At 42.0% G+C, this 21,824-nt stretch overlaps 1 protein-coding gene across 10 annotated transcripts in view; it reads right to left on the bottom strand.

Moving 5' to 3' along the window:
* Positions 1-21,824, bottom strand: part of hdac4 (histone deacetylase 4) — a 494,585-nt gene that overhangs the window by 367,729 nt on the left and 105,032 nt on the right. The window contains exon 1 of one of the 10 annotated variants that reach the window (XM_060827523.1): positions 20,640-20,738. The exons of the other annotated variants lie outside the window; for them this stretch is intronic. The gene's annotated coding sequence lies outside the window, so the exon portion shown is untranslated. Of the gene's footprint in view, positions 1-20,639; positions 20,739-21,824 lie in introns of those variants that run through there. 10 annotated transcript variants of the gene reach the window in all.

The following is a 21,824-nucleotide window of genomic DNA, read 5'->3' as shown; positions in this document are numbered from 1 at the left end:
TACCTGGACTGTCTCAGACTCCTCCCTCCCCTTCCTAGACCTCACCATTTCTATCTCGGGCACCCGACTCAACACAGACATTTACTACAAACCGACCGATTCCCACAGCTACCTAGATTACACCTCCTCCCACCCTGCCCCCTGTAAAAACTCCACCCCATATTCCCAATTCCTTCGCCTCTGCCACATCTGCTCCCAGGAGGACCAATTCCACTACCAAACAGCCCAAATGGCCTTCTTCTTCAAAGCCCGCAATTTCCACCCAGACATGATCGACGATGCTCTCCACTGCATCTCCTCCACTTCCCACATCTCTGCCCTTGAACCCCACCCCTCCAATCACCACCATGACAGAACATCACTGGTCCTCACCTTCCACCCCGCCAACCTCCGGATACATCGTATCATCCTCCATCATTTCCGCCACATCCAAACAGACCCCACCACCAGGGATATATTTCCCTCCCCACCCCTGTCAGCGTTCCTGAGAGACCACTCCCTCTACAACTCCCTCTTCAGGTCCACACCGCCCACCAACCCAACCTCCACTCCTGGCACCTTCCCTTGCAACCACAAGAAGTGCAAAACTTGCGCCCACACCTCCCTCCAAGGCCCCAGTGGATCTTTCCATATCCGTTGCAAATTCATCTGCACCTCCACACACATCATTTACTGTATCTGCTGCACCAGACGTGATCTCCTCTACATTGGGGAGACAGGCCGCCTACTCGCAGAACATTTCAGGGAACACCTCTGGGACACCCGCACCAGCCAACCCAACCGCCCCGTGGCTGAACACTTTAACTCCCCCTCCCACTCTGTCAAGGACATGCAGGTCCTTGGCCTCCTCCATCGCCAGAACCTGGCCACACGACACCTGGAGGAAGAGTGCCTCATCTTCCGCCTAGGAACCCTCCAACCACACGGGATGAATGTACATTTCTCCAGCTTCCTCATTTCCCCTCCCCCCACCTTATCTCAGCCCCAACCCCCGGATTCAGCACCGCACTCTTGACCTGCAATCTTCTTCCCGACCTCTCCGTCCCCACCCCTTCTCCGGCCTATCACCCTCATCTCCTTCCGCCTATCATATTCCCAGTGCCCCTCCCCCAAATTCCCCCTCCCCCCACCTTCTATCTCTGCCCGCTTAGCGCACCAGCCTCATTCCTGAAGAAGGGCTTATGCCCGAAACGTCGATTCTCCTGCTCCTCGGATGCTGCCTGGCCTGCTGCGTTTTTCCAGCACCACACTTTTCACTACTGATTCATTAACCAAGGAAGAGCAGTATGTCATAATCAGCAGTTTTCTTTGACTCTGGTCAAACAAGAGCAATGTTAGGCAACTCCCTCCCAAATATATACCACTAGGCCACAATCTTTGCTGGCTGTCTTGCCAATGGGACAGGACATAATCGGGAATGATGCTGTTAGGGTGAAGCGAAGCTGTTGTCTCCTGCTTTCTATTAAAACCTTTCATATATGAGGAGACAACAGCTTCGCTTCACTTGGAGGTCGCCACTGATGTTACCTAGCCAGGTAATGAAACGTCTGGATATCAAACCTACAGCTCAGCGAGCAAACTGACACCCTAAACCTCAACCTGAGCTACACACCTTCACAAACCTTGCAATGATGCTGTTATCTGGGATAATGTGTATGAGGTGTGTTTCTGTGAGTATGACTATATTGACAGCATGAAGTGCTGTTTGACTAAACCGTGAGATAGCTCTTTCAATTTTAACACTAGTCCAGATGTTAGGAGAACTTTTCAAACAATGTTATATTTGCTATTGTTACTTTCAGTGCCTTAGCTAATGCCCAGTGGTCTGTCCAGTTTCATTCCTTTGTTGAGGCTTTCTAGATTGATACAACTGAATGGATTGCTAAGACATTTCAGAGGATACTTGAGAGTTGACTCATTCAGAGCCTGGAATTATGTGTAGGCCAGAACAAGGACAACAGCTTTCCTTACCGAAAGGACAATAATGAACTAAACCACTTTTACAACAATTGACTATGGCTTCATCATTAAGACCTATTTAAAAGAAAATATATTTTTCTTTTGAATTCAAATTCCACCATCTGTCACAATGGGATTCAAACCCAGATTCCCAGAGCACTATATGTGCCCCTGGATTACTAGTCCAGCGACAATACCAGGAGGCCATTGTCTCTCCCATCTCCCAGTCCACATCTGATGAAAATCAGTGCAAATTGAAACCCACAGGACACATGCCAGAACCCCACTACTACTTGATGTGATGCAGATGTTACATATAAGTGGCAGTATTGTACCACCGCCATACTGCGGAGACTAGGATTATCATATTGTGGTCGAAATTGGGAGGCAGAGTCAAAAATGAAGATAGAAGCGAAACTTTCAGGGTGGATACTATGAGGGGCAAAAGTGGAAAGACGAAAACCACGAAAAGTCTTTGGGAGAAAGAGAAGATATAAGTAGCCTGCACCCTGTATTGGAGTGTGGATAAAGTGTGTGTTAACTTTAATGAGGAATAGGGGGTGGGTATGAAACACTCAGATGCAAAATGAAGTAGAGTTATAGCAGTATTATTTTGAACTAGAGTGAAGGCAGCACATTGAATACAAGTTGCAAGTACCAGTACATGTCAGAAGAAAAGCACTTACTGTTGGGGAAGTGATGGGCACAGTCTTACACAAGTCATTGTTCGTGAAAGAATAGTAGATGTGTGCAAAGATTCACTTCAATTGATTGGCTGAGTGGTAGCAGATTAACCATTTTCTATAATGTGCAGAGTCTCACTCAATATGGGGCACTTCATACGTTTTTAAATGAAGACTGAGTGCTATTGCCCAAATCCAAGCTGACATGAAATACGTTGGTAGAACGAGCCACTAACATTTGTTTTGCTTCATTTCTTTACATTTCACATCCACAACTACTACATTCCTTCTACTTGACCACATCTGTAAAACTCTCCTAACAACAGCTCGTAATGGTTAAATGCCAGTTCATAAGTGATTAATTCAAATTGAACTGTCTATCAATATTCATTGTCTGCTATAGAAGACGGCATGCTATCTATGTTCAACCAGCATGAAGCATAAAATCTAGTAGAAGATAATGCACATAAGACACTCCAACACCTTTAGAAATATCCCAAGTTCATAAAAGTAGCAACACAGGCTAATTTTAAGAAATAAAATAAACAGTCTGATTTGTGGTTCCTCCCCTTTCTGAAACCTTAAGGGAAGAATAGTACAAAGCTGTTTAAGAAGTGTTTAGATAAATGAAAGAAAACAACATAGAACAAACAAATTCATTATTTACATCTATACAATATCATGTTTCAATATAGTAGTTGGAATCTTGACATGATGATTCTGGGAATCATGGCAACCTCTTGAACCATGAAGGCAATGAAGATACAGGAAAAACACATCTAACATTTGATATTGAATTTTAATGGTCTCATTTATTTTTAATCAGTCTGATACTGTCTACCACCGAACTTCAGTCTATCTAGGAATTTCAAAGAAGGTTTGCAGCACTGTGAAACTTAGATTAAATGGTACATCTTAAACATTGCAACCAGTTCAACAAAATTTGGTTGTCACACTCCCAAAAGCACACCATTACAAAATTTAATAGCTGACACACCTAGTGTTTGGTCACTGCTATGTTTATCGTCTTTGGGAAGAATTGTTCTGGTGTTAGCTGTTGGAAATTGGGGTCCTTTCAAAATTGTACACTCCTGGTATTTCTGGTGTAACAATACACTTCATGTAATGGCTGCTACATCAGTTACTTCTCTTCTCCAGATATAAACAATTTCTGAAACAAGGATAAAAAGAAAGTTCAAGATAACTGTTATGAAAGCTACCAGGCCACTAGCTGATGCCCAAATTGTTCAGGGAAAATAGAAGAGTTTGTTTATTGGAAATGTTATACTGTCTTTGCAATGGAAGTGGACAAGTGGACAATGGTTATTTTGGTATTATGAGGATTTTTACTCTTGCTTATTGGCTTAAAGGATTCAGACATTCGATAGATACAATGTAGATTGCTAGCCCCAAAAACAGGGTATAATCAACAATTACTCAGAGTTAGAGAGGGTCCCCTTGTGAAGTAGTCCTTATTAAACAAGTGCCTTCTTCAGATGTAAAGTGGGCCAGGAGAAGATGAAGTAGACTCAATGATTCCTTTGGCTGAAGACAAGGAATTTGCCTCACCACTTCAACCTGTATTGGACTATAAGTTTTCTGCATTACTAATTTATCATATCTAAACAGGATTTTAAACAATTAAGCACCTGAAAATTCCTTAAGAAAGGCTTAATACCTATGCTAGTTAACTGTGATCACAAATTCCCAAAAACCTGATACAATGCACAACAATATCATAAGTGCACTTGAAGAAAAATAAATGAGTGACAAAGCTCCATTTTATGGCGGCACAGTAGCTCAGTGGTTAGCACTGCTGCCTCACAGCACCTGGGACCTAGGTGCAATTCCAGTCTCGGATGACTGTGGAGTTTGCACAGTCTCCCTGCGTCTGCGTTGATTTCTTCCAGGTGCTCCGCTTTCCTCCCACAATCCAAAAGATGTGCAGGTTAGGTGAATTGGTCATGCTAAATTGCCCATAGTGTTCAGGGATGTGTAGATTAGGTGTTTTAGTCAGGGGTAAATGTAACAGGGTAGGGGAACGGGTCTGGATGGGATCCTCTTCAGAGGATCAGTGTGGACTTGTTGGGCTAAAGGGCTTATTTCCACACTAGGGATTCTATGACCACAGTGATACCTGCTGTTCCCATATAGTGTTATTCATTTGGGACTTTAAACAGAATTCATGGTGTTTACTAAATAAAGTCTATTGAGCCTTGGACAGAATTAATTATTTGCAGCCGCTGCCACTGCTCATCTTAAGCAAAAAACAAAAATACTTGTTACTAATATATAAAATTTAAGTGAAACTAACTAAATGATTTCTACAATGTGTGAAGAACCTGAAAAGGTGGTTCGTACAAAAGAACAATACCCTTAACTTCCTCTATTGGCTTAAAAGGAAATGTATAATGATTCAGGGGTATACAGACCAGAATATCGTTAATTCAGTCCCGAGTCCATGCTGAATTTCGTGATCCAAGTCAGTAGTTGCCAGACTGTTAGTGGCCTCATGAGACAACAGGAGACAAGTAAATATGCAGATATGAAACATTAAAAGATTCTTAATTTCTAACTGTACTCCAAACGCCCTTATCAGAACATGCACATCAGGACAAGCTTGGTAGTGATGCCCTCCACATAAATCTTCAACGGGCGCCGTCTACTGTTTTGGAAGAATTACAATGTTCTAATCTTACTTCAAGAATGAAGTGTGTGGAGCAGACTCATTTACTTTTTAACAGGCCTCGAGTCAAATAAATGCCCTTTCTCTCAGTCATGACTCATTCAGAGCACTTCTCAATAAAAATAGGGATGCATCTAAAATCTAGTGTCTTGAAGTGGCCTGCTCTGTAGTCAAAGGAATCCAATCTGAAAACCACACATTAAGCCACAATGTTACTATATTAATGGTGGGAAAGAAAGGAAACAAAAAAATATGATTATGGCGCAGACAAGGCAAGCACTAAACAGCATGGGCTTAAAATTGGATAGCTCCTGTTTCTAGATATGCAGGTTGTGACTTGTAATTTTTCCCCTCTTAGTACTGCTGAGGCAGATTGTCTATAATTCTAGGTAATCTAAGATGGAGGACGGGAAAAATTTCTGGCTGTAACAGGCTGCTCCTTTTTTGAGGTAGTTTAGGTGTTGGAGGTGACTTCCTCAGATGCCAGGAGCAGCAATTACTGTTTTATATGCTGTTGCAATTGTTTTGGAACTTTGAAAGAAAAAGTCAAAATAACAACACTTTTAAAAGGGAGAAAGACAGACAAATGCAGCAAGCACATGGTCTGTAGGGGAGAAAGGGAAAGAAACCCACACTGCTAACGGACACAGTAGTGAATCTGCGCAGTTACTGCCTTTGCTGTTTGAATTCATGTATCTTCGGACATCAGAGTGCATCTAGGAAAACTTAAACAGCAAACTCACAACTGATTTGGAGGAACCTGTTTGGGGGAGGTCACAGTACAGAAACAGATTAGTAAATAGTTTTTAAGTATAGCCTTGCTGTAGATCTACAATAGTGAATAGAGTGAGTCGTTTCTTGATTATACGTTTTATTGGCATCTGTTTCTTGATTGAATTTCAAAAATATAAGCGATAAGTATTAAATTAGCCTGAAGCAGTGTTTTGTAGAGCAATAAGACGGTGCTATTGACTGGAAGGGGCAAATTGACCTTTAATAGCGTGATATGCTCCTCTTGCCGGATGTGGGAGTTTTGGAAGAGTTTAAGGGTTATTGAGGACTATATCTACAATAAATGTCATTGGTTGCAAATCCTGTCAGATCAAATGGATTGGCTGAAGTGATAGTTAGAGGCAACAAGGACATTACAGGAGCAAGGGGGTGTGGTGGACGGCAGTCATAGGAAGAGAGAAAAGCACAGATATAGTCAGGGAGATAAGTTAACTCCAAGGAAGGTCAGAGGGGTAGACGGGTAGTACAGGAGTCTTCTGCGGCTTTCCCCATTTCAAACAAGTGTGCTGTTTGAAAATGTAGGGGGTGACGGATTCGCAGGGGAATGTAGCATGAACAGCCAGGTTTCTGGTATCAAGACTGGCTCTAATGTCGTGAGGGTTACATCGGGTTCCAAATGATCGATTGTGTCAGGGGACTCTCTAGTCCAGGGCACAGATAGATGTTTCCCCGAACAGCAGCAAAAAAATCAGAATGGTGTGTTGCCCGCGTGGTGCCAGGATCAAAGATGTTGCAGAGAGGGTGCAGAATGTTTTCAAAGGGGAGAAGGACCAGCAGGAGGTTATTATACACATTGGTACCAATGACACAAGAAGGGAAAAGGATGAGATTCTAGAAGGTGAATATAGAATTTAAAGGAGGTGCTCGAGGATAGTAATATTTGGATTATTCCCGGTGCTATAAGCTAGTGAGGGTAGAGCAGATGAATGTGTGGCTGAAGAGCTGGTGAATAGGAGAAGGATTCACATTTTTGGGTCATTGGAATCTTTTCTGGGGTAGAAGTGCCTTGAAAATGTGTTGCTGGAAAGGCGCAGCAGGTCATGCTGCATCCAAGGAGAAGGAGAATCGACCTTTCGGACATGAGCCCTTCTTCAGGAATGAGGAAAGTATATCCAGCAGGCTAAGATAAAAGGTAGGGAGGAGGGACTTGGGGGAGGGGCATGGAAAGGCGATAGGTGGAAGGAAGTCAAGGTGAGGGTGATAGGCCAGAGTGGGGGGTGGGGGCGGAGAGGTCAGGAAGAAGATTGCAGGTTAGGAAGGCGGTGCTGAGTTCGAGGGTATTGACTGAGACAAGGTGGGGGGAGGGGAAATTAGGAAACTGGAGAGATCTAGGTTCATCCCTTGTTGTTGGAGGGTTCCTAGCGGAAAATGAGGCGCTCTTCCTCCAGCTGTCGTGTTGCTATGGTCTGGCGATGGACCTGCATGTCCTTGGTGGAGTGGGAGGGGGAGTTGAAGTGTTGAGCCACGGGGTGGTTGGGTTGGTTGGTCCGGGTGTCCCAGAGGTGTTCCCTGAAACGTCCCGCAAGTAGATGGCCTGTCTCCCCAATACAGAGGAGGCCACATCGGGTGCAGCGCATGCAGTAAATGGTGTGTGTGGAGATGCAGCTGAATTTGTGGCGGATATGGAAGGAACCCCTGGGGCCTTGGAGGGAAGTAAGGGGGGAGGTGTGGGCGCAAGTTTTGTATTTCTTGCTGTTGCAGGGGAAGGTGCCGGGTGTGGAGGTTGGGTTGGTGGGGGGTGTGGACCTGACGAGGGAGTCACGGAGGGAGTGGTCTTTTCGGAATGCTGATAGGGGAGGGGAGGGAAATATCTCTCTGGCGGTGGGGTCCATTTGGAGGTGGCGGAAATGATGACAGATGATACGATGTATGTGGAAGTTGGTGGGGTGGTAGGTGAGGGCCAGTGGGGTTCTGTCCTGGTGGTGATTGGAGGGGCGGGGCTCAAGGGCAGAGGAGCGGGAAGTGGAGGAGATGCGGTGGAGAGCATCATCGATCACGTCTGGGGGGAAATTGCTGTCTTTGAAGGAGGCGTCCATTTGGGTTGTACGGTATTGGAACTGGTCCTCCTGGTAGTAGATGCAGCGGAGACGAAGGAATTGGGAGTGTGGGATAGCGTTTTTATAGGGGGCAGGGTGGGGGGAGGTGTAGTCTAGGTAGCTGTGGGAGTCGGTTGGTTTGTTGTAAAGGTCCGTGTTGATTTGGTCGCCCGAGATAGAAATGGAAAGGTCTAGGAAGGGGAGGGAGGAGTCCAAGGCATTCCAGGTAAATTTGAGGTTGGGGTGGAAGGTGTTGGTAAAGTAGATGAACTGTTAGCCATGGGCACCCGCATGGGTCCCAGCTTATGCCTGCCTCTTTGTAGGATATGTGGAACAGTTTATCTTCCTCCGCCACTTCGATGACTGTATCAGCGCTGCCTCATGCTCCCACGAGGAGGTTGAACAGTTAAGAGGGAAATCAGGAGGACAAATAGGGTGAAGGAGAATCCTAAAGGTTTTTACAAATACATTAAGGACAAAAGGGTAACTAGGGAAAGAATAGGGCCCCTCAAAGATCAGCAAGGCAGGAGATGGGGAGATGGTATTTAGCATCAGTGTTTACTATGGAGAAGGCCATGGAAGGTATAGAATGGGGGGAAATAGATGCTGACATCTTTAAAAAAATGTCCATATTACAGAGGAGGAAGTGCTGGATGTCTTGAAAAGCATAGAGCTAGATAAATCCCCAGGACCTGATCAGGTGTACCCTAGAACTCTGTGGGAAGTGATTGCTGGGCTCCATGCTGAGATATTTGCATCATCGATAGTCACAGGTGAAGGGCCAGAAGACTGGAGGTTGGCTAACATTGTACTATTATTTAAGAAGGGTGGTAAGGACAAACCAGGGAACTACAGAATAGTGAGCCTGACTTCAGTGGTGGTCAAGTGAGAGAATCCTGAGGGACAGGATTTACACGTATTTGGACAGGCAAGGACTGATTAGGGATAGTCAACATGGCTTTGTGCATGGGAAATCATGTCTCACCAACTTGAGTTTTTTGAAAAAGTAACAGAGAGATTGATGAGGGCAGAACAGTGGACGTGATCTATATGGACTTCAAGTAAGGCGTTCGACAAGGTTCCACATGGGAGACTGGTTAGCAAGTTTAGAGGTCACGGAATAGAGAAAACTAGCCATTTGGTACTGGCTCAAAAGGTAGAAGACAGAGGGTGGTGGAAGGTTGTTTTTCAGACTTGAGGCCTGTGACCAATGGAGTGCCACAAGGATCTGTGCAGGATTCACAACTTTTTGTCATTTATATAAATGATTTGGATGCGAGCATAAGAGGTACAGTTAGTAAGTTTGCAAATGACACCAAAGTTGGAGGTGTAGTGGACAGCAAAGAAGGTTACCTCAGATTACAACGGGATCTTGATCAGATGGGCCAATGGGCTGAATGGCAGCAGATGAAGGTTAATTTAGATAAATGCGAGGCACTGCATTTTGGGAAAGCCAATCTTAGCAGGACTTATACACTAAATGGTAACGCCCTAGGGAGTTTTGCTGAACAAAGAGACCTGGAGTGCAGGTTCAAAGCTCCTTGAAAGTGGAGTCGCAGGTAGATAGGATAGTGAAGGCAGCATAGGAGTATAGGAGTTGGGAGGTTGTTGTATCGAGCTGTACAGGTCATTAGCCAGGCCACTTGTGGAACATTGCATGCAATTCTGGTCTCCTTCCTATCGGAAAGATGTTTTGAAACTTGAAAGGGTTCAGAAAAGATTTTCAAGGATGTTGTCAAGGTTGGAGGATTTGAGCTATTAGGAGAGGCTGAATAGGCTGGGGTTGTTTTCCCTGGTGCGAAGGCTGAGGGGTGACCTCATAGATGTTTATAAAATCATGAGGGCATGGAGTGGATAAATAGACATTCTTTTCACTGGGGTGGGGGTGTCCAGAACTAGAGGTCACAGGTTTATGGTGAGAGGAGAATGATATAAAAGGGACCTAAGGGGCAACCTTTTCATGCAGAGGATGGTGCATTAATGGAATGATGTGCCAGAGGTGGTGGAGGCTGGTACAATTGCAACATTTAAAAGGCATTTGGATGGGTATTAATAGGAAGGGCTTAGAAGGATATGGGCCAAGTGCTGGCAAATGGGACTAGATTAGTTTGGGATATCTGGTTGGCATGGACGAGTTGGACTGAAGGGTCTGTTTCCGTGCTGTACATCTCGATGACTCTAACCTGTACAGCTGGCCGATGGCTCAGTTAGGTATCCTGTAACGTGTGTGCATGTACCATAATGTGTTTCGGCTGTCTGACACCTCTTAAAAAGGCAGCCTTCCTGCCGTAAAGAGGGGCTGCACTCATTCCACAGGAGCTATGCTGTCTGCCAAAACTCAAGGGAACCAACAGGTGCTAAGAGGAGGATCTCAGGTTTCTGGATGTTGAGCTGGAGACCATGGTTTAGGAGGTCAACAGGAGAGGTTTTTCTTCTCTGGGATGTCAGAAGATACTTAAATGAACAGAGAAAGGAGTGTAAGCAGCTGGCAAAGGAGATAAATTCCCAGAGTCTGGGCTCTAGAATCTGTCAACCGTGCTGAAAGAAGTTCAATGACCATAGATGGGGATCAAGATCGAGGAATGTATCTTAATTTAACACCTTTTACCTACCACACCAGAAATATCTCCTGCTGCCTAATATGCTACATCTCTACTCACTCATCAGCAGTCCCAAGCAGTTCAGGACTCTGATCCAACTTTCAGATGATCCACTTTCAAAAATCCAATAATGATGCCAACATCACGTTCACTTCATATAGCTTTCACATACTTTGAAATTTTCAGCTTCTTCAGTTGAAGCAAACAAGTTGAAATATATTTAACCACATACTTCCTCCTTTCACAAGAACGAAAGTGGCTCTGAATGCAGGGACTGCAATAGAAAAAAAAAGATGGGAACAGACATACCAGCATGACCTAAGCCCTAGGAGAAATAACACTGACCATCATGGGCCCAGTGTGACAGACGTCACTATACCCTGTGCCACCAAGAACATTCTGTACGATGTTCCTCCCTTTGGGGCTCTCTCAAATAACACTTCACCCTTATCCTACCATCCGCAATGAAGTGCAAGCTGCAGATTGAGAGAATATGCACGTATTACTGTTCACTAACTTTTTGTGAAAAGTGTCAGACTGGAAACAGATTATAAATATACGGTTGCAAATTACTGACTAGATATTTTGCTTACAACAGTGAAATCACGATCAGCTGAATCACAGTGGGTCTGCCCACAAACTTGCTTTCATTTAGTCTTGAAAACAGCCAAGGAGGCCCCCCCTGTAATCCGATATTCCTGCAACTGCATTCAATGTCAAAAATGAATGAAAACACAGTTAAAAAGAAAAGCAAACATATGAAAGATGATTTTTCCATTTGTTCACATGAGAAAAAAGTCTGGCATTGTAAAACAAAAATCATTGAACAATTTTAGAAGTTAGTTCCAGAAAAAACTTTGTCGTGCTTAAGTGTGTTATCTAAGGACAGTGTGATGTGTGCACAATGTAATCGATGTAGTCAAATGTTATCAGTGTTTTAATACTGCATTATGAAATCCCAAAGCATTTTGTAGCTTCATCTTGGGAAGCAAACAGGTGAATGGGTGGACATGCATCAGACCCTCACATTCATGGACCTCCTTTGTTGAACAGAGTTGTGTTTCTACAATTGTTTCACCATTAATTTTGTTGTGCAGTGCATGGTGTCATCTACTTTGGTGTAAGTTTCATGGTTTTCACTTCTGGAATTTATATGCCGTCTCTTGCATATGAGCAGAACAAGATTCGTCATTGGGATAGTTGGCCTCACGCAGCTCCTTTTTGTTCTTGGCATCTTGGAGTCATTGCCGATTTGAACTTAACATGGTACCTCTGTCCTCATTTTCCATAGCACTTCCATCATGAACACAATCTTGACAACAGCTGTGTTGTATTTAATATAGCAATGTTTCTAATGGACAATATTTTTGGAGATGTTTAATTGATCATTCCCCGCCCCCCACCCCCGCAATGACAAAAATTACTCAAGTCAATTCATAGGGTTGGAATGAGGCAAAATATGACCCAAACCATAACATACTGAAGCAGAATTAGGCCAATTGGCCTACTGCTTCTCTTCTTTTTCAAACGCTATGCTCCTGCCTTTTCCCTGTAACCCACAATCCCTTTACTAATGAAGAACCTCTCTCTATCTTAAATACACTCAATGACATGGCCTCCACGGCCTTCCGTGGCAATGAGTTCCACAGATTAACCACCCTCTGGCTGAAAAGATTCCTCTTCATCTCAGCTCAAAAAGGTCATTCCTTCAATCTGAGGCCATGACCTTAGGTCCTAAACTCTCCTACTAGTGGAAACACCTCCTCCATGTCCACTCCATCCAGGCCTCTCAATATTTTGTAAGTTTAAATAAGAGAGCCCTCTTCCTTCCAAATTCCATTGAGTACGGATCCAAAGTCCTCAATCCCTCCTCAGATCGAAGGGTCTGTTTCCATGCTGTACATCTCTATGACTCTATGATCTGTCTCATACTACAAGCCTTCCTCCCCAGAGTCATTCCAGTGAACCTCCTCTGTACCCCATCCAACATCAGCACATCCTTCGGTTGGAGCCCAGAACTGCTCACAATATTCCAATGCGATCTGATCACAGCCTTACACAGCCTCAACAGTACATCCCTGCTCTTGTATTCTGGCTGTCTTGAAATGAATACTAACATTGTTTTGCCTTCCTATCAGCAAAATGAATCTGCATATTTAGGTTAAGAGAAACCTAATCTAGGAGTCCCAACTCCATTTCTGCTTCAGATTTCTAAAGTCTTTCCCCAGTTCAAAAATAGTCAATAGCCTCTATTCTACCTTCCAAAGTGCATAACCTCACATTTGCCCATATTGTATTCCATCTGCTACTTCTTTGCCAATTCTCCTAGGCTATCGATGCTCTTCTGCAACCTCAGCACTACCTGCCCCTCCACTTATCTTTGTGCCATCTGCAAACTTAGCAACAATACCTTCAGTTCCTTCACCCAGGTCATTAAGGTGCACAAGTGAAAAGTTGTGGTCCCAACATTGATACCTGCACAACTCCACAAGTCACCAGGTGACAACCTGAAAAACATCTCTTTATCCCTACGCTCTGCCATCTGCCAGTTAGCCAATCCTCTAGCCATGCTTGTGCCTTGCCTTGAACACCATTGGCTCTTATACTATTTAGCAGCCTTCATTGTGTTACCTTGTCAATGGTCTTCTGGAAATCCAAATAGATCACATCTGCTAGCTCTCCTTTGTCTAAGATGCCGTGCTGATGAGCCCTATTTTACCATGCACTTCCAAGCACTCTGCAATCTCATCCTTAATAATGAACTCTCAAATCTGACCAACAACTGAGGTCAGGCTAACTAGCCTATAGTTTACTATCTTCTTACTCCATCCCTACTTAAACAGGGTTGCTACATTAGCCATTTTCCAGTCCTCTGCATCCCTCCCGGACTGCAGTATTCCTGAAAGATCACCACCATTATTTCCACAATCTCTTTTAGAACCCTGTGATACAGTCCATCTGTACCATGCTGCACCTCTGAAATTGCCCCTAGAAACTCCAATCTTGTTGCTTTACTGTCTTCCCTGCTAGGGTCTCCTCCCAATCAACTCTGGCCTGCTCTGCCTTGATGTTTTTGTAGCTAACTCTTATTCAATTGTAATACTGTTCTTCCTCTCAAAGTGCAGGATGAATTCTATCATAATGTGGTCACTGTCCGCTGGGGATTCCTTCTCCTTAAGCTCCCAAGTTAAGTTTGCCTCATCATACATCACCAAATCCAGAATTGTCTGTCTCCTAATATCTATCACAAGCTGCTCCAACCAAAAAAATCTCAAACATTCAACAAATTCCTTTTCTTCTGATCCGCTACCAAACTGATTTTCCCGGTCCAAACTCACTGTTGTGGCTTTGCATGATAACTCCTTCCAGACTGTACACTGGTGTTCCACTGCCTTCTGTGGGTCCTCCTGGCAGAACAGAGATAGTTTTAGTGGGATCTTGGACAGTGTTCTCTTGAATGTGATTCGTGAGTATGATTGTCAGGCTGACGAGTCTGGAACAGCTCCCCTAGTTTTGGCATAAGTTTCAAGGTGTTGGTTACAGGATTTACAGGGTTATGTTTGACAGTCTTGTTTCTGGTCAGGTGGTCCTTTCTTTAAACCTTGTAGCAGTTTGGTGCAATCAAGTGGCTTCCTAGGCCATTTGAGGGGGAAGTTAATATTCAACCACATTGTTGTGTATCTGGAACCCCATGTAGGTCAGACAAGTTAAGGATGACAGATTTCTTCCCTAACAGGACATTATTGTGAATGAAATAGGTTTTTGTGACAATTAACATTGTGGTAATGACACTAGATGAGGAATCCAAAAATACAGACTAACATTCTGGGAATGGAGTTCAAATCTCAATGGTGAAAATTGAATTTTAAAAAATCTGGAATAAAAAGCCATCCTAATGACAACCATGTAACAACTGCATATTATCCTAAAAAAAACCATTTGGTTAACTAATGCGCATTATAGAAGGAATCTGTCATGTTTGCCTGGTCTGGTCTGCAAGCAATGTGCTTGATTCTTGAGGACCCTCCAAGTAATGAGAGGCAGGGCGTAAATATTGGTCTAGCTGCTTGACCCATGGATTTAAAAGATAAATCTCGTTCAAGTCAGGATGGTGATCGCAGAACACTAACTCTCTTCTCTAAATTGTGAATACTTGATAGTTCCTATTTATCATCTTAAAACAGCAACAAGGAGGCATGGTGACAAACTGTTTAGGAATGCTGCCTCAATACCAGGAACCTGGGTTCGATTCCAGCCTTGGATGACTGTCTCTGGAGTTTTCAGGTCCTCCCCATGTCTGTGCGGGTTTCTCCGGTTTCCTCCTACAGTCCAAAGCTGTGCAGTTAAGGCATTGGCTATGCTAAAATTGCTTCATAGAGTCCAAGATTGTATAGGATAGGTGAATTTTCCACGAGAAATGCAGGATTACATGGATAGGGTAGGTTAGGCACGATGCTGTTCATAGGACACCAGGTTATAGTCCAACAGCTTTATTTGGAAACACTATCTATACAACTACCTTTCTTGAGCATCCAGACTCCTCTTGAAACCTGGAGAAAAAGTGCAAAACTCTATAGCACGCTAAGTATTTTGTCCAAGTGATAATTAAATTCAGAAAAACAATTATTCATAGATTGTCCAAATGCCATTCCGTAGCTGAAGGCACTTTGCACAAAACTTAGCAGCATTTAGATTTCTTCCTGGATCAGTTATGGCGAGCTGAATTTCCTTTTCTAGACATAGTGGTGTACATTTCAAATTCTTCTTTATGGGCCTTCAATCTGTGGTGATAAGTACTCCCAGTGGATTTTCAACTCATCTTTTGGTGAGAGAGATTTCACAGGAAGTGATTTCTTCACAGGAAGAAAGGGCAAAGACGGTTACAGCTGAGGCAAGTTCTCTCAAAACTACTGAAGTTGAACAAACTGCAATATTGAGGACTCAGTGACTCTAGACAAGCAACAAGTATTCTTTGCAAACATTTTTCTCTTGTACAGCGAGAGAGATTGGTTGAAAGTGCTCTTTCCAAAATGTCCAACATGTAGATGGGCACGAAGATAACACATCTTCAAAATAATTGATGAGAACTGACACATGCCGACATTAAATTCTTATTGCAGTTTAAAAGATGTAGTGCTATAGACTGAAAATCAAAATCTTAACTGAAATAGTTTAATGAAAAGCTGCTTCACACAGATTCAAAGACTGCTCAAAAAGATTAAAAAATTAAATGAATAACCTGGTTAGAACATAGCATAGTCAATGTGAAATGCCCACACGTAGCTGCTTCTTAATTTTTGTATTGAACCCATGACCATCTACACAGGTAATGGAAAATGAATCAGCTTCCCATTTCAGGCATCAAAAGATGTCATGCTAAGCAAATTCACTCTCAGTTTCCTGTCTTTTTCACTACTGCAATTTACAGTCTCTCTTATATGACACTATTAATACAATATTAATCCAGACAGGATTTGCATTACATTCTTGCTCTCACAGTCTCGACTAGTTCTCAATTCAGGCACAACTTTGAAGAATAGTCTATTTTACTCTCACTTCTTTACTGATTACATTTGTTTTCAAGACGAGCAAGAAGAACTGTGCTAGAAAATGGTATGTGATTAAATTTTAGGTATGTGTGAATATTAGAAAGTTCCAGATGTTGTATATCACTGACTTATATGCAGAGGGAATTGAATTGAATGGTTTGTCACTTGCATTTTACAGTGGATAATATAGTAAAATTCAGTGAAAAGCTTTAACTCTTGTCAAAGTCTGGCACCATTTTGAATAGTTTAAGAATAAAAAGAATTTAAAAATATAACAGAGTCTATCTTTGTTCTGCCATCTCCGCCACGTCTCCTGAGTTGGCTCACCAACACCCGTGCCTCCACCGGACCCACCAGCAAAGGGGTCACTATTCTTTAGGTGCTATCTCTTTGTCGTTGGGCTCACCGCACCAATGGGTCCTGGGCTAAATCCACACTTTCCCTATTACCAAGAGCCCCTGACTCTGTTGCTGCCTCAATGATGCCAGGAGACCCGTTCTGGGCCTACTGCAACTAGGAGTCCCTAGCTTCGATGCCAGGCCAGGTCATCACCTCGCTAAAAGTCCCACTCTGGCCTCCATCCTTCGAGATGCTGCCTTGCCAGCACCGCCATCTTGCAAAGTCCACTGCCATGTCCGAATGCAGGGAGGGTGTTCTTGCTGCCGCCTCCAAGTGCCAGAAGACTGCCACTATTCTGTGCACAGCCCACTCTCGTTGCAATGTCAATGCCACCAACCTGCCGTAAAAAGCTTTTTAAAAAGAAAAATGAACAGAAAGAAAAACAGCAGAAGTGAAATGGAATAAAAAAATTGAAAGCACATGGGCATGGATGAGCCCTGGACTCAAGAGTCTGCACACGGCCATGGTATCCGTCACCAACTTGGTGTAAAGTGAATCTAATCAGTGATAATTAAAGGATATATATACTTTCTTTTAGCATGCCAATGAAAAACACACAAACTTTCTGAAAATTTGAGCAAGATTTACTGGCTTTCTAGAAGGTACAGAAAATAATAAAAAGATATTTTATCATATTAAAGACCTATGCATAGTTAGTAGAAAGGGAAAAAAAATCTATAAACTTAATACTGTGCACATTGCTGCATGATACATCTTGAAACTCTCCTCCTAAAAGAGGATTAACTCAAATTTCTCAACTACTATGTCATTCACAATTAAAACTGCTTCTGGTTCCCAGGGAACCATTCTTATTATATATTTCATATCTTCTTATTCAAGAGCTTTGAGCAATGACTCAAGTACAAATAAGTGTAATGCACTGACGCAAGTGCTAAAAGGCATTACTGCTCTAACCTTTCCTGAAATGTACAGCTTTTTTGTGGTATATCAGCTTATATCAGTTAACTTACCATGCAATAATGAAATTCCACAAACTTTACTGGATTATTATTTTTTTCTATAAAACATGGAATACATCCCATATTACAAAAGTACTTTTAGGAAGTAATGCTAGAAACAATACCAATAAAAGATGAGTTCCAAAACTGAACAATATTTCCATTCCTCAATGATTTATAGAATACATAACAAACAACTGATAAGTTAGATTTCACTGCATATACAAACATACAGAATAGGAAATAGTTATTAAGAACAGAACAACTCATGTTGGTGACTTGGTACAGTTTGAATATTGATTCTGGGAAACAAACGGTGATAATTGAACTTAAAAATGTTAAATTTAGTCCCTTTATCTTACTAGCATTCTAATGGAAACAGGTCATCTAGAGACAGAACTTGAAACAAATGTCAGATTATGCATGTCAGTAATAATCTACACAAATTCAGTTCTCGACACTACGCAAATGGTAACTGAGCAGATTCTGAATTTGTTTGGAAAAATAACTTCAATCATGGAATCTGGCTAGTGTAACAATGCTGGCATTTTATTATCATGCCTTTAGGTGATGATAGTGGGCCTGTTTCGTCCCTGTAGTAAATGAGCTCTCAAGGCTCATGCATGAGGTGCCAATTTTGCAAAGATTACGGGTAAGTGGAAACCTTTGTACTTCCATCTCTCAAAGACACCAATACCTTTTTGGCTTACAGCTTCATAGACATCAGTTACCTTATATTACTTCATGCTTGTGAATATTCACAAGTTTCAGGGTCAGTAATTCTAAATTACTGATAACATCACTGCAAAAGAAGGAACCACCTTCATCAGATATTCATATTTGCAGCAAAGACCAATGAATAGTAGTTAGGTCTGGTTAATCTTTATTTCTGTAATGCAGCAGAGTGCCATGACCTGTTTGACATATCTAATACCTTTCTAATGAAAACCAGTTACATAATGAAGGTCAAATCTTGAATCAACAGATAATAAATCTTTCTGCTAAGCCCATCACTTGATCCTTTAATACCAGTAACTTTTATTCGGTAGTTATTATAATATGGCAACTAGCCAGAGTCAAGATAACAAAATACAAATCTGATTATATCACATTAATGAAAAATGAGGCTACAATCTAAAGCACTAGATGGCGATTTTCCATGGCATTTGCTTGTGGTGAATAGGATAACACAATGTAAACATTGGGCAAAATATTGTGCTGCTTTCTGTTTACGGGTACAAGGCGGGGTAAGGAGGAAAATTGCACAAGAGGTCAAAATCAGATTTCCAATGGCAAAATTAACATTTGCAAGCTCTGAACTGTAAATGTGGATGAAGCTTCCCTACAGTTGGTATCAGGAGATCCTTTTGCACACATTTACATGTCATACATGCTGATTCAAGGCCAACTCGCCAGAACCATGTTCTACTTCGAAAAAAAAGCTTTCCAAGAATATGCGCCTTCCATTTCCCAACTGCATACAAGCAGCATGCAGTTGGCATGGCCGTCATCTTCCTGGACTTATGACTCAGTAGCCACTGCTTTGCACTCTTTGGTGAGATTTTGTCTATGCCATGTCATGATTAATATCAGGTGTTGGCAAACTAACACATGGAAAATAACTGAGACAGGGAGATTACAGTGCAAACAGGTATGGGTCAAGGAACCTGGTTGATCAAGTGAGTCAAGATCAGAGAGGGTGCAAGGACCAGAATATTTAGCGATAACAGTGTCCACTCCAGAGAGCCCAAGAAATGCTGCTGGACTGCAAGGAATTAAATGCCTTGACCTTTCGATATGCACCAGGATCTTTGCACCTGGGACTAACAGCAAGGGGATCAACTTGCTGCCCATCCCTCCATGAAATTCGCCATGCTACATATACAATGAGTTGAAAATATTATAATCGTGAGATAAACTCACTTCTATGGTCACTGCGTAAATAGAATATACTACTATTGATTTTAATTTGTTCTGGTTAAAATGCAATCAGTACGAGCAACCATCTTACAAATGCAAAAGCATTCGCAAACACCGCAAAAGAAGAATGATTGGAAGATTGCAGACACTGCTGCAATAAGTTAAACTTTATAATGTCTATTTTAGTCTATTGTTCATTAACAGGGTGAGAAAAGTTGAAATGACATATGTAAAACAAACAATGTCCACATAACATTGTCAATCAGACATTAAACACACATTTAATCAGGATATTATGCAATATTATCATTGTAGCAAGTTTACGATATGAAAGGTATGTTTAAACAATCATGTTTGATTGCCTGATGAATTAATTTAAGTGAAATTAAATGAAGCAAAGATAAGTAATTTTTCTATTTTGTGTCACACCAGTGTGATTTTTACTTGTTAAGTCCTGCAAAACTGTTGCTTGATACCACAATTTAGAATATTTATTTTCCCATACCTACATTACAAGTAACACATTCTCTCGCCATTAATCCTGAGTACGGCCAATTGATCTGGAACTCATCAGTTAAATTGTAATATATCGACCAATGTGAACAATGCTCTCAAAAGTGCCATGCACCAACTGATGAACATTAAATTCCCTCATTTACTTGAAGAAAGAAATGGACTCCATTCGAAAACGTATTTACATTCTTATATTTTTTAACCCATTGCCCAGCTCAGTTTGTGGTTATAAAAGCCCGCAGTTAAGTGAAGTCAATTTAAACAGAAAGGTAAGAATAATATGCTCAATTGCTGTTAACCTTTCTAATGCAGAACAGTTTAAAAAATCATTTCTAACTTTGTAATTCCAGTTAAAAACAAAAGGTAACATATTGCAAAACACCACAGTATAGGCCACATGAAAAACCATTGTTGTGTAACTTTTACCTAATCAGAAACAGCAGTACAACATTTTAGCAACACTTTCATAAATTAGCTGGCACTATTCTCCGAAACAGAAGAACCAACTTCAATATTTGCAGAACATGTAAAAAAAACACTTACCTCATTTTCAACTTCAACTTTATTAAAATAAGGATTGCTAAAAAGCTGTACAACAAATTACTTATCAGATACACATTCAGTAAGCTCTTCAGTGCTCAGTGTCTGTGCAAGAGATAAGCAGTTACAACAGACGTTTGAGTGTGAACTGAATAGCAGACGTTTACTTTTAGAACACTGGGAGTGGTTAGCGTATTAAAAAAATGTTAGCAAAGCATGAAATTGAAAGATGATAATAAGCGACTCAAATACATAAAATGGGCTAACCTGTCTCCTCCATAAAATTCATCAACTACTACAAATTGTTTTTAAATCCAGTGTAATTCCAAATTAGGGACATATAACAATCAAGGTTCAAAAAGTATTTAAGAACTCCAGTTTATTCGAAGTGGCTGCTTTGCTGGGGATACGTTTTGCATTTACTCTAACACTACAAAGATTTTGGGGCGATCAACTAAGCAAGCACATTGTTCCAGACTACAATATGCATAGCTACATGTACATAAAAACAGCTATAGCAACATGCACTACTTTTTTGGGGGTGAGATTGGGAATGGGAATGGGGAGGAAACAGGGAATCAGGAAGAAAAAGAATTAAAGACTGAGAACTGAGTGGGGGGGGGGTCAGTGGGGAACACAAAGGAGCGCAAGCAGTGGGACAGACAATATGGATCAGATTGGAGCCAACAGCAGAGTTTGATCTCTATCTGTATCCTTGCCCTGCGTAATTTAAATCATGGTGCTGCAGGCTGGACCTCCTTTGGACAGAAAGGAGGAAGACCATATAAAACAGGAGCGTGAGTAGGCTATTTGGCCCCTTGAATATGGCTGATCCAATACTCCTCACATCCATTTTCCTGCCCTTTCCCCATAATCCTTGATTTCCTACTGATCCACAATCTCTCTCTCAGCCTTAAATACGCAAGGACCCTGTCCTCACAGCTCTCTTTGGCAAGGAAACTCAACTCTGTCAGACGAAATTTCTAATCTCAGTCTTAAATTGACTTTCTTGTGAGGAAAACATCGGCTCAACAGTTGCCTGTCAAGCTCCTTAAGAATCCTACATTTCAATGAGCTAACCTCTCATTCTTCTCCAAAAAGTTGTCCAAATCTGTTTAACCTTTGCTCATTTGACAATCCCTCCATGTCAGACACATCCTAATGAACCTTCTTTGCACTGACACCAAT

Source organism: Hemiscyllium ocellatum, chromosome 7 (assembly GCF_020745735.1).
Source record: "Hemiscyllium ocellatum isolate sHemOce1 chromosome 7, sHemOce1.pat.X.cur, whole genome shotgun sequence".
Taxonomy (NCBI): Eukaryota; Metazoa; Chordata; class Chondrichthyes; order Orectolobiformes; family Hemiscylliidae; genus Hemiscyllium; species Hemiscyllium ocellatum.
Note: the sequence above shows the minus strand (reverse complement) of the source record. Positions and strands in the feature narration are given on the sequence as shown.